At 32.3% G+C, this 10,841-nt stretch overlaps 1 pseudogene; it reads left to right on the plus strand.

The window, feature by feature from the left end:
- The first annotated feature begins 5,447 nt into the window (after nt 1–5,447).
- On the plus strand, nt 5,448–5,556 carry LOC132271999 (U6 spliceosomal RNA; annotated as a pseudogene).
- The last annotated feature ends 5,285 nt before the right edge of the window (nt 5,557–10,841 follow it).

Below are 10,841 nucleotides of genomic sequence, written 5' to 3' on the forward strand. Positions count from 1 at the left end.
AATATCAGCTTTAGACTGTTACGGAAAGTTCCACATAAATTATAAATAATATAAATAACATTACATCAACTATAATCATAATACAATGAATTAAAACAAGGAACAATAACATTAATAGAAAATTGAAATAACATGCTTTCATTAAACTGAATAGTACATCATATGAACAACATGAATATAGTAATGAATAAAGATTTAACAACATAATAATTCTACAATAAAATTAACATGATAATAGAAATTATGAAATGATGATAATATTAAAATAGGTAAAAAACTGCTGGCTTGATTATTAAGGCATGTGTAAGCACATTGACCTAAAGTTAATAGTTCTTCCCTTCATGCGGGTATTGGTGAAACTAGTCAGCTCCAAAATAAAACCCAATCAGCTCGCAGCGACGTCTCCTCCATGTGTACGACCATAGGAAGACTAGGTCCAAGTCTATATAAGTCTAGTTGCTTATAAACTCAATATGTAAAATAATATACACTAACATCTCGCGGAAGAACGAGTTTTGAAAATAGATTATAAAATAGAGAGAAGAGTCTTAATCACTCTATATTATCACTCATACATCAAATCCTTCTATATTGAAAAATGAGAAATCTTCGTCTTTATATAAAATAATAACTATAAAAGTTATTCATACTTAATACGATATTAAGTAAAATTAAAAAGGTTAGATTAAATATAATTTAATAGTAATTAATATATTATAACTGAATATATAATTTATTAAATATTTATTTACTTTTTATTAAAATATCTATAACACAAACATAACAATACATGGATTAAATTACAGACAACATTTTGAGACTAATTCTTGTTTCTGCATGTTAATTTATTTCAAAACTCGTACACCCACAATAGGGCATTGCCGTGGCTGCCTCTGAATAACAGCCTTGCCTTTCGAGGTTCATAGAAGCAATTGGTTGCCATTGCAAGCTATGGTTAGTGGTGTCCCAGGCAAGGACATCGTTTATATATAAATATACACACACACGAGCAGCCAGGATAAATTTGTTTTAGTTACCCTTTTGATATTAAATATCTCGTAGATATTAGTATAAAATATTTGTACCTATTTAACTTTTAATATTTCCAATAGTTGATTTCTATTTATTTATTTATTATTTATTTTTATTGTATCCAATTTCCTTATTTTTATTGCAGCAGTCATATTAAGTCATCCTAAATTATGTGGTTCAATCACAAATGTATAAATAATTCATAATTCATAATTATAAAAGTGATAAATATGAACAATAATTTTTTTGTTTAAATAAAAAAAAATTTATTCATTAATTTTGTAATTAGAAATTATTTGTCTATTCGTAATTGGATCATATCAGCGGTAAGTATGAATTATTTACTGGTAAGTAGGAAAGTCTTGTGACCTGTTCCTCTTTTACCTATAAAATTATGATTTTCCTAAAATTATTTGTTTAGCTGCAATTTGAGATATTTGATATGCCCTATATGACTTTAGTTGATGATTGATTACATTGAAATGATGATATAATTGCATACGACAGGGAGCGAAATAAAATAATGATTACAGATTAAGTTGCTAATCAGTGATCACATGGCTTTTTTTTTTTTTTTTCATCATCTAATCACATGGTTCAGATTGTCATTTTGATAGAGATCAAAACACCATATATTAGATTTTAATATGATAATTAATATATTTAATCTCCTTATAATTGAAGTATTGAACCTAACCATTGCTGTGTGTGTAATGGGGTGAGTTTGAGTTTGCAAAATTAAATATATCTGTGACAGCACGTATCTATTATTTATTTAAATTAGGTTGGCAAAAGCGATGGTTGTTTTAGTTTGCACACCCCTTTAACTTAACTTTCTTGATTAAACAGGATGTTGATATACAGAAATCAAATTGTAAACGAAAATATTTTAATTCAACCATCTCTTTCTCAACTTTTTCACTTAGAATCATATATTTTGAATACCAATTAATCACGTAATATTTTCCGTTGTGTTTATTTATTTATTTTTTATTTTACAAAGTATTTCATTACAAGGAAGGATTAAGAAATGCATAATGAGATGGGCTAATCTATTCTAGGGTGGACTAGTACTATCATATATATATATATATATATATATATATATATATATTTTGGAGTTAGCCTAAAATTACTTCTAAAAAACTTTTTGAACCCACCAGAGCTCACCCTAAATCCGCCCATGATTCATTGCTTCAAATTCAAATTCAAGACTTCATTTACTACTCTCACAGATAATTTCATTACCCACATTAAGAAGATCACGCCCTTCATTAGGAGCTTGTACACATTCTTCTAGGCAATTTATCATAAGTAATTGAGTGAAAAAGTCAATTGAATCGAAAGATTTATATTTGGTTCGGAAATAAATAATGAAAATTTTTAATGAATAAAAAAACAAGATGTTTCTCGAACTTTTTTTTTCCTCAACAGAAGTAAAACACTATTCATGGTAACTTAGACTTTCGTGTTGAAGAATCAATTGCTTGAATCACTTTTGGATACAAGTTGATTTCAACTTGTCTGGGATGAAATATAAACATCTTTAAATTTTTGCAAACAAAATTTCTAATTCTAACCCTTTCTTTTTTCATGTTATGTTTTATAGTTTAGTTTGCTAGGTGCGTGGAGTCCATCCGAAACCAAGTATGTCATTCAACTATTTAGTGATCTGACACAAATATAAGTAGGACTTAACTTTTGTAGTTAATCCATTCCCTCTCATAAGAAAATTTCTTCCAATTCCAATTTGATCACAAAAATAACTGTGTTCTTTCATTTTCATTCTTCAGTCTTTGTTTTTTCTTAAATCAGTTCAGGTCTTGCATATTTGGAATTATTAGATGTGGTAGCTCGGTGGTACAGAATGTAGTACTTGTGGCCGAAGGCAGATGTTTAAATCTCCATTCTATCTATGTCATTTAAATGCTCTAATTATTGCATGAGGGTCCTCTATCAGCTTGCAGACACCTGTAGGAGGATAGTATGAGCCTGGAGAAGCAAAACAGCGCTTGGAACGCGCCTAGAAGGTCCTGACATATTTATAGCTCCCTTTCATCTTCTAATTTTTTTAAAGAAAAATCTACAATTCATTTTTAAATATCTCATAATAATATCTAGAAGAATTTAGAATGGATTTTTGCAAGCCTTCTAGATATTTTCTCAAGATTTTTCATTCTAAAAAAGTGTATTACATTTTATTATTTTTTGTAAGTATGTATATATATATATAATTTTATTAAATTAAAAAACATTTGAATGTATTCTTATAGTTAATTTATGTGATCAAATTACAAAAGATTTGTTTAGTTCTTGAGCTTAAATTTATTTATTTATTATTTTTTTTTATGTTTGGCTTAATTTAACAATTTTGAGACATTTGCTTTAAAAAATGTATTCATTATTTAAGTTTGCATTAATAATTGTTATGATCGCTTTTGACATTAATATTAATTCTTAAATTGATTTATTTCTTTGAGTAAAACTGGTTGTATTATAAATGCTTTTGTATTATTTATATTATTATTAAAAATACAAAGAGTTTCATAACATTTATTTATTTATAATTTGTTTTAATAATATATATTTACCTTTTCGTTAATTCTATTTTTTTCCCTGTTCTATTACGTTTTTACTCTAAATCACATAATTCTTTTCAACAAATGTTGATTTTGCCGCACCCCAGCTCTCACTTATAGTAGTGTGATTTAGTTCTAACTCTTCCATAAATAATAATTTACGTTTTTTTCCTGACTTTATACTCTTCCTAACTCCTTAAATAATTATAGTATTTCTTACAAGCATTTTTCTAATTCTAAATCTTATTATATTATATTAATTATATATCTATATATTTATCAGACGCATCTTCATGGCGTAAAATTAGCAATAAAAGATTTAGAAAATATTGCACCAAATAAATTTAAAATAATTTAATTGTAAAAAATATATATTATAAATTTTACATATTTAATTGAGTTTCGGTTGTCCAAAGTTGAGCTTAAATTGTGTAAATTTTCTAGGTCTCCTTTAATAAAAATACTGACCAAACCAGTAAATTTTTATCTTAAATTCGGTCAAACCCGTCCAACTTGTATCCATTCAGATGCACGAGCGTTAGAGAGTGTGGGGTTAAATTTTTTGATTAATTTGATTGACAAGGATTGAACAAATATCACATAAAAATATTTTTAAAAAATTACTATCCCTCATATCTTAAATTACTTTCCCCTCTTGTTAAAAAAAAGTGTGAATGAACATTTTTACCCTCATTTATATAGTATATTTAAATTCAAAATATCATAAATTTAAAAAAACTAAAATACCCTGTTAGTTACTTATTAAGTGAATTCAGAGATACATAACAGCATGAGCTTTCATGTGGATCTGCATTTCCATCTGAGCTTCCTCCACCACCTTTTCTCTCTCTTCGTAGTCCAGCTATCGGTATGGCTATCGCCACACGAGACGGACCTATTTGCAAGCCCCACTAATTTTTTTTATTTTTTTTATTTTACTATTATACCATGTTATTTATTTTTATTTTTTTCAATATTTATCCATAAAATATTGCTAATTCCCCCTGAAATTATTACAAAATTTCAGTCTCCCCCATAAAGTTTCGCCCATAATCGCCACTTTCTTCACCGTGTCAGCAAATATCTTAGCTTTGATCTGACCTCTCTGTGGAGGAAGTCTTGCTTTTCCTTTATTCTGCTTCTTAGTCTCTTCACTTTCCATTGTTTTTGTAGCAAAAAATGGAGACTCTATAAGCTCTGATTTGAAACACAGTAACAGAACAGAGTACTCTGTTTCTTCACGATAGAAGATGAAATCAAAGCTTTTCAACATGACTTGAAATTCAAAGTAAACAAATGAATTCAAATACTTGTGGAATAATTTGGATTGTTGTAAGGAATTTGAACATACGTGGATTTATACGTTATAGTTAAACTGAATTTATTAAAGAAAAAGCCCTAATCTAACTCTAAAAATATATTACTATTAGTTTAATTACTAGTGGTAAGAGGCGTATATTGAATTTGTATGATAGTGATCTTACTGGTCCAACTAATGGCAATAAGAAATTCTTTCTTGTAGAATTGACTGTAGGGATGGAACATAGATTATTTTTGCTTTATTAATATATATATATATATATATACACACACCTATGCATATATTTGTATAATAATCTGCGTTGGTGTAACTCAAGATGGTAGTACAAGAAAAAAAAAAAAACACATTGATACTTGAGAGCCAATGATGTCCTCATTTCAAGAACGCGTTGTGCCTTAGAAAAAGATTAACATGAAATTTCAATGCCTTTATATAATTTAAGGATGATCCTATTATATACCAAAAGCATGGGAGGTCTAATAACAGTTAAAAAGGAAAGAAGAAGAAAAATATAAGAATTTGAATATTGGAGGCATCTAATAAAATTAGAACGATACAGAAAAGATTAGCGCGACATCTATGCAAAGATTGACACACAATATAGAGGAGAATTTAGTCATTTACTATCCATTTCATGTTTCTAGAAGATAATCTGAATGCAGATAAACTCTAGAAGTTGGGTGAAGAAGAAGAGACAAAATATATTAGTCAAACTCACTGGCTTCCTTGTGATTACTTTATTTTCCAACCCCAAAATTGATTTAAGAAGCATAAAAAAAAATAAAAAATAAAAATTGATTTGAAATCAGAGCCAGCCTTTGACGAAGATGTGATGACAAGAATACAGCTTAACTGTCAAACTTAGCGAAATTTTATCAATCCAACTGTTGGTGATAGCTAAGCCTTTTGAGTCAAAGTGATATGGTCCCATTTGGACACAATAGGTTTACGCTATAAGCTTAATAACTTCTTGGTTTTTTAAGAATTAAAAATTAAAAAAATATATAAAAATTTGTTTGGTTGATAAATTTTTAAAATTGCTTTATGATTTAAATTTAAAAAATCTTTTTCAAATAAGTATCTTTTATAATTCTCTTAAAATAAATTCCTTGTAATGACTTGATTCATGCATTTTCAAGATTGTCTCTTTTCCATGCAAAAGCTCACCCACTTAATTTTCCATCCCCAACATTCATTCGTTGGTTGAAAAAGATTGGAAAAAATTAAAGAATGATTTGCAGTTGAGGCTCACAGTTCGGCTGCAAACGAGCCGAGCCGAGCCGAGCCTTGAAGTGTTTTGGCTCGGCTCAGCAAACTGAAGGGAGTGTCCAAGCGCGGCTCGTGATTGATCGAGCTCTTGCCAACACTGATCGAGCTCGGTTTGCCAATGTTTGAATATAATCGAGCCGAGCTCGATTAGGTATATACATATGTGATATACAAAAGCAGTAAGGGGGAAAGATAGAGAGAGAAATTTGTGAAGACACAAAAACCGGAAGAGATATTCATTGACTTTCATGGAATAAGAGTAGAAAGGGGAGAAGATGAAAGAGAAATTTGAAAAAATAGAGAAGAAAAGGAAGAGATATATAGTAACGCCCATGGAAATCAATTGCTTGAGTGTTGTCGGATTTTTGCTCGCTGACCGGTGGTTATTAGTTCGCGTTGTGCGTCATGGGAATTGCCTCATGGTTGCCGATTTTGCTGGTTGGGAATGTTCAGGTTAGGTCGTGGTTAGGCCTGAAGAGGAGAATGGTTAAGGAATAGGGTTCCCTAGTTGAAAAATACATGAGAGAGAGAGAGAGAGAGAGAGAGAGAGAGAGAGAACAGATGGAGGCGGTGACCTTTCTTATTCCATTAACCCTAAAATATTCTTTGCATAATAACCACAAACTCTATATATAATTATAATCTGACCCCAACATAAATATATATCTATATATAAATGTGCTACATACAATTACAATCTAACCCCAACTTTTGTATATATTATAATTGGGTATATATATATATATATATATATATATATATATTATAATAATCACACATTATCGAGCCCAGTTAACAAACGAGTCGAGTCTACTGATAATCAAACTCGGCTCGTTTATAAATCGAGCTTCATAATTTGGCTCGAGCTCTGTTCACTTATTGAAGAGCCGAACTCGAGCCGTTCGCGAACGACTCGACTCGTTTGCAGCCCTTACTCACTGTCCTACTAGATTCCCATTTAAGTGTCGTGGTTGAAACACACAGCAGTGTGTGTTTGTGTGTGTTACAATGCTAAATGACATTGATGAGCATTTGACTAAAATGCCAAATTTTAAGAAATTTCCACAATAAGTGGTATTTTGGACACTTCCTCAATCCAATTGTTATCCATGTTGATTATCATAATAGTCTTGTTAGTCAAGAACATTTTAGAATTAAAACTTGCTTTAGATTGTTTTTCATTAACAAAAATTCTAAAACACTCTATACACGACGATTAATGTGGTGGGATTCACCCCACTTGTGCATGTGATTAGTTCCACCATAGGTGTGAGTGGTTGACTATGTTGAGGTCGGCGGGTGTTCTATCACAGTTCTTCTAAACGTTTTCAAGCCAAGTAGCTCCTTAAACATTTTCAAAAAGTGATATATATATATATATATAACAATTTTTTTAGAACTTGCACGTTTGGTTCAGTTTTGGAAAATAATTGTTTTTTTTATTATTATCCTGGAAAACAATTATTAACAATTCCGAAAATAAATTCATTTTAAACTAAATTTCTTAAAAAATAATTTTCAGAAAACTAAACCAAACAGTCCACACAGTTTTTTAAAAAATATTTCAGTCAGCATTCCTCTGGTTATCTTCTCTATTTTAGGGTTTTTCCTAGGTGTGTTTTGTTAGGGTGATAATGATGCTCACGTATGGCGAATAATGCATATGATTTTTTTTTTTTTTTGGTTTAAAGGTAAGCTTTATATAAATGAAAACAAATATTTACAAAAGAGAGTCCACATTGGACAGCAACAACAACAAAATATACAACCAACCAATATACCAAACCAACCAACCAATAAAGCCCTTGTCTATAACCAAAGCCAAAACTCCTGCGTGCTACTGCAATCCATTAGAGCACCAAGTTTGGTCTCCTGCATAAGTACATCCCTGTAATAATGGCTGAAGCAAGTTCTCTTGGTCACCAATTAGTCTGAGATCAGTACACTTCCTCAACTTCAGTGATGCTAGCTTTGCCCCGCAGATACAACTTTTGATAAGGCAAATAATGTGTTGTAGAGTGGAGGATTTGTTTCTGAAAGCTCTTGCATTCCTCTAACCAGATAAAGTAAACTGCACCATTGAGAAGAAGCTTGTGTATATTGTACTGGCTTGAATTCCGTGCAGAAGAACACCAACTGATGAGGTCAACCAAGCTGTTGGGCATAATGTAGAACCCCCCCACATTTTGAATGAACCTCCAAATGTGATCACTGAAGCTACACTTGAAAACTAGATGATCAAGTGTTTCATATTCCGAGAGGCATAGGAAGCAAGCATTCATGTAATGCTTCTTCCTCATCATCTTAGAATCCAAAGTGTAAAGCATGCCTCTACAAGCAAGCCAAGTAATAAAACTAGTAATAAAACTATTAGTTTTATTACTTGGCTTGCTTATCCGAAAAAAAAGAAGTAATAAAACTATGTTTTGGTATATATTGATCTTGAACCAAACCAAGTGAGACAAATCAAACAGAATTGAAGGTGATGTGAAGTATTTGGTGGTTTTTGAGACTAAGAACTGGTCAGTAGGGCTTGGTAACCAAACCACACTATCAGGTTCATCATTGGGGGAAGGAAGAGATTGCAATTGGGCTAGAAACATCTGTGAATTGAAGAACTGCAGGTGCTGTAATGAGGGTGGAATCACTGTGCCCCCTGGATTAGGGATGGCAACTGGAGCGGTTTTGGATGGGTGTACCCTTCCTTGTCCCCGCAACCGTTTAGAAACCCCCGCCCCGTTCCCACCTAAAACCGCTTAAATGGGGCTTTTCCACCCCTTCCCTGCCTTGTGTAACTTTTTTATCCACGTGGGCGCCCATCCCGTCCCGTTTAGTTCAAAATTTCTCCTCTTTTTAAATTTTTTTTCTACAAATTTATAAAAAAAAATGAACAATAAATAATCTAACATAAAATTCAAGGGTATGGACATTCTTAGTTCGTAAGGCTTCTATTTGTATCAAATCAAAATGGTATACTCTATTTATTAACCATGGGACTGCCATAACAACATTATACATAGTGTACGGCTCTTGCAGTGTTTAAGAACAAAACCAAAAAGAAAAAACAGTGAAAAACATGCTAAAAACATTTGAGCCAATCAAAATTATCAAACATTTAAATACCAAGTTCATCAACAAATCCAAAAGAAATTATCAACAACACAGTAGCATGGTTTAAAAAGCGGATGAGAGCTAAAGAGTCAGAGATCGAATTACTTACAGAACACAGCATTGATATGCTTGCTTGGGTGTCAATTATATAGGTTTTGGTGGAAAGGATATAACATTCGAGACTCAATTCTTGTTTCTCCATGCCAACCCGTTTCGAAACTCGCATTCTCTCGCATCGAAGCAAATAATGGCGGTCAATCCAAATCAAGTAGAACTCATCACCACGGAAATGAAGCAATTGCATTGCATCCCTGTTGCAACCCCAAAAGTAAGGATGTATACCCACGATAGGGCCGAGGATTAGCACCTGGAGATCCATATTGTACGCACAAACCCCGCACTTAAAAATGTCATGTTCCACAATCTGAATCCAGTAAAAAGTGTTATCAAATAACACAGGACGGCTGCCGCCACAAAAAAATTAGTGACCTAATAAACGTTTGGGGCAACACTCCCCAGGAAGCATCTCTCAAGTCATAATAGACAAGGAGGGTACGTTTAGAACCCAAAATAATCCTCCTTTAAGTATAATCATACATTGAAAATATAATATCATTACACCGAATTTCTGGAGGTGTTGTATTAATAGACTCCCACTCATTCTTGCTGGGGTCGAAACTCGCACATAAAATGTTCATCAATGGGGGTGATTTAAAATAGTCACGCTCGTAACCACCAAAGACATAGATCTTACCATCATCAACCGTCACTGCCTTTAAAGAACGGCCTCTCCTTTCAAGGTTCATGGAAGCAACTGGTTGCCACTGCATGCTAGGGCTAGGGTTAGGGTTAGCGGTGTCCCAGGCAAGGACATCGCAAGAGACGACATTGGCGGCACTAGTGCAGTATATAGTGGAGCCCACAGCCACAAAGCAGCTGTTCAACGAATTTTCACTGATAACGTTACTCAGGATCGGTTTGATGCGAAGCTTCTTATTTTTTGATCCCCTCTTCTTCTTCTTCTTCTTCTTATTATTATTATTATTATTATTTTACACAACACTAATCTTCTTGTCTACGTCTACGTCTACGTCTTCGTCCTCGTCCTTTTCGTCTTCGTCCTCGTCCTTTTCTTCTGAGTCGTTGTCGTCTTCGTGCAATCCTTGCTTGATAATTTAATAACACACCAATCCAAAGCTGTCTGAACTTTCTGTTTGTTAAACAGCCCATTCGCTCGAATATACACAGTTCTCTCTAACTCCTCCTCCTCCGGCTGAGACCTGGATCCAGAGATTGCCTTGTTCCCTAATTTATTCATTAACAATAGGCACATAGCCGTCGCCATCAGTCTTCCACCTGTCCTCTATTTTTAGGGTTTCGCTCATCAATTGGACGAATTGAGCCATTAATATATATATACACGATGACACACTGCAATTTGTTTGGCAGCAGGATTCTTACGTAGTATAAAATACTTTTTTCCAATTCTATTTTTTACGGAGTATTATATTATACTATGTATTACATAA

The sequence above is a fragment of the Cornus florida genome, unplaced genomic scaffold (genome assembly GCF_030987335.1).
Source record: "Cornus florida cultivar Cherokee Brave unplaced genomic scaffold, ASM3098733v1 CherokeeBrave_3.0.0_Hap2_Chr08, whole genome shotgun sequence".
Lineage (NCBI taxonomy): Eukaryota > Viridiplantae > Streptophyta > Magnoliopsida > Cornales > Cornaceae > Cornus > Cornus florida.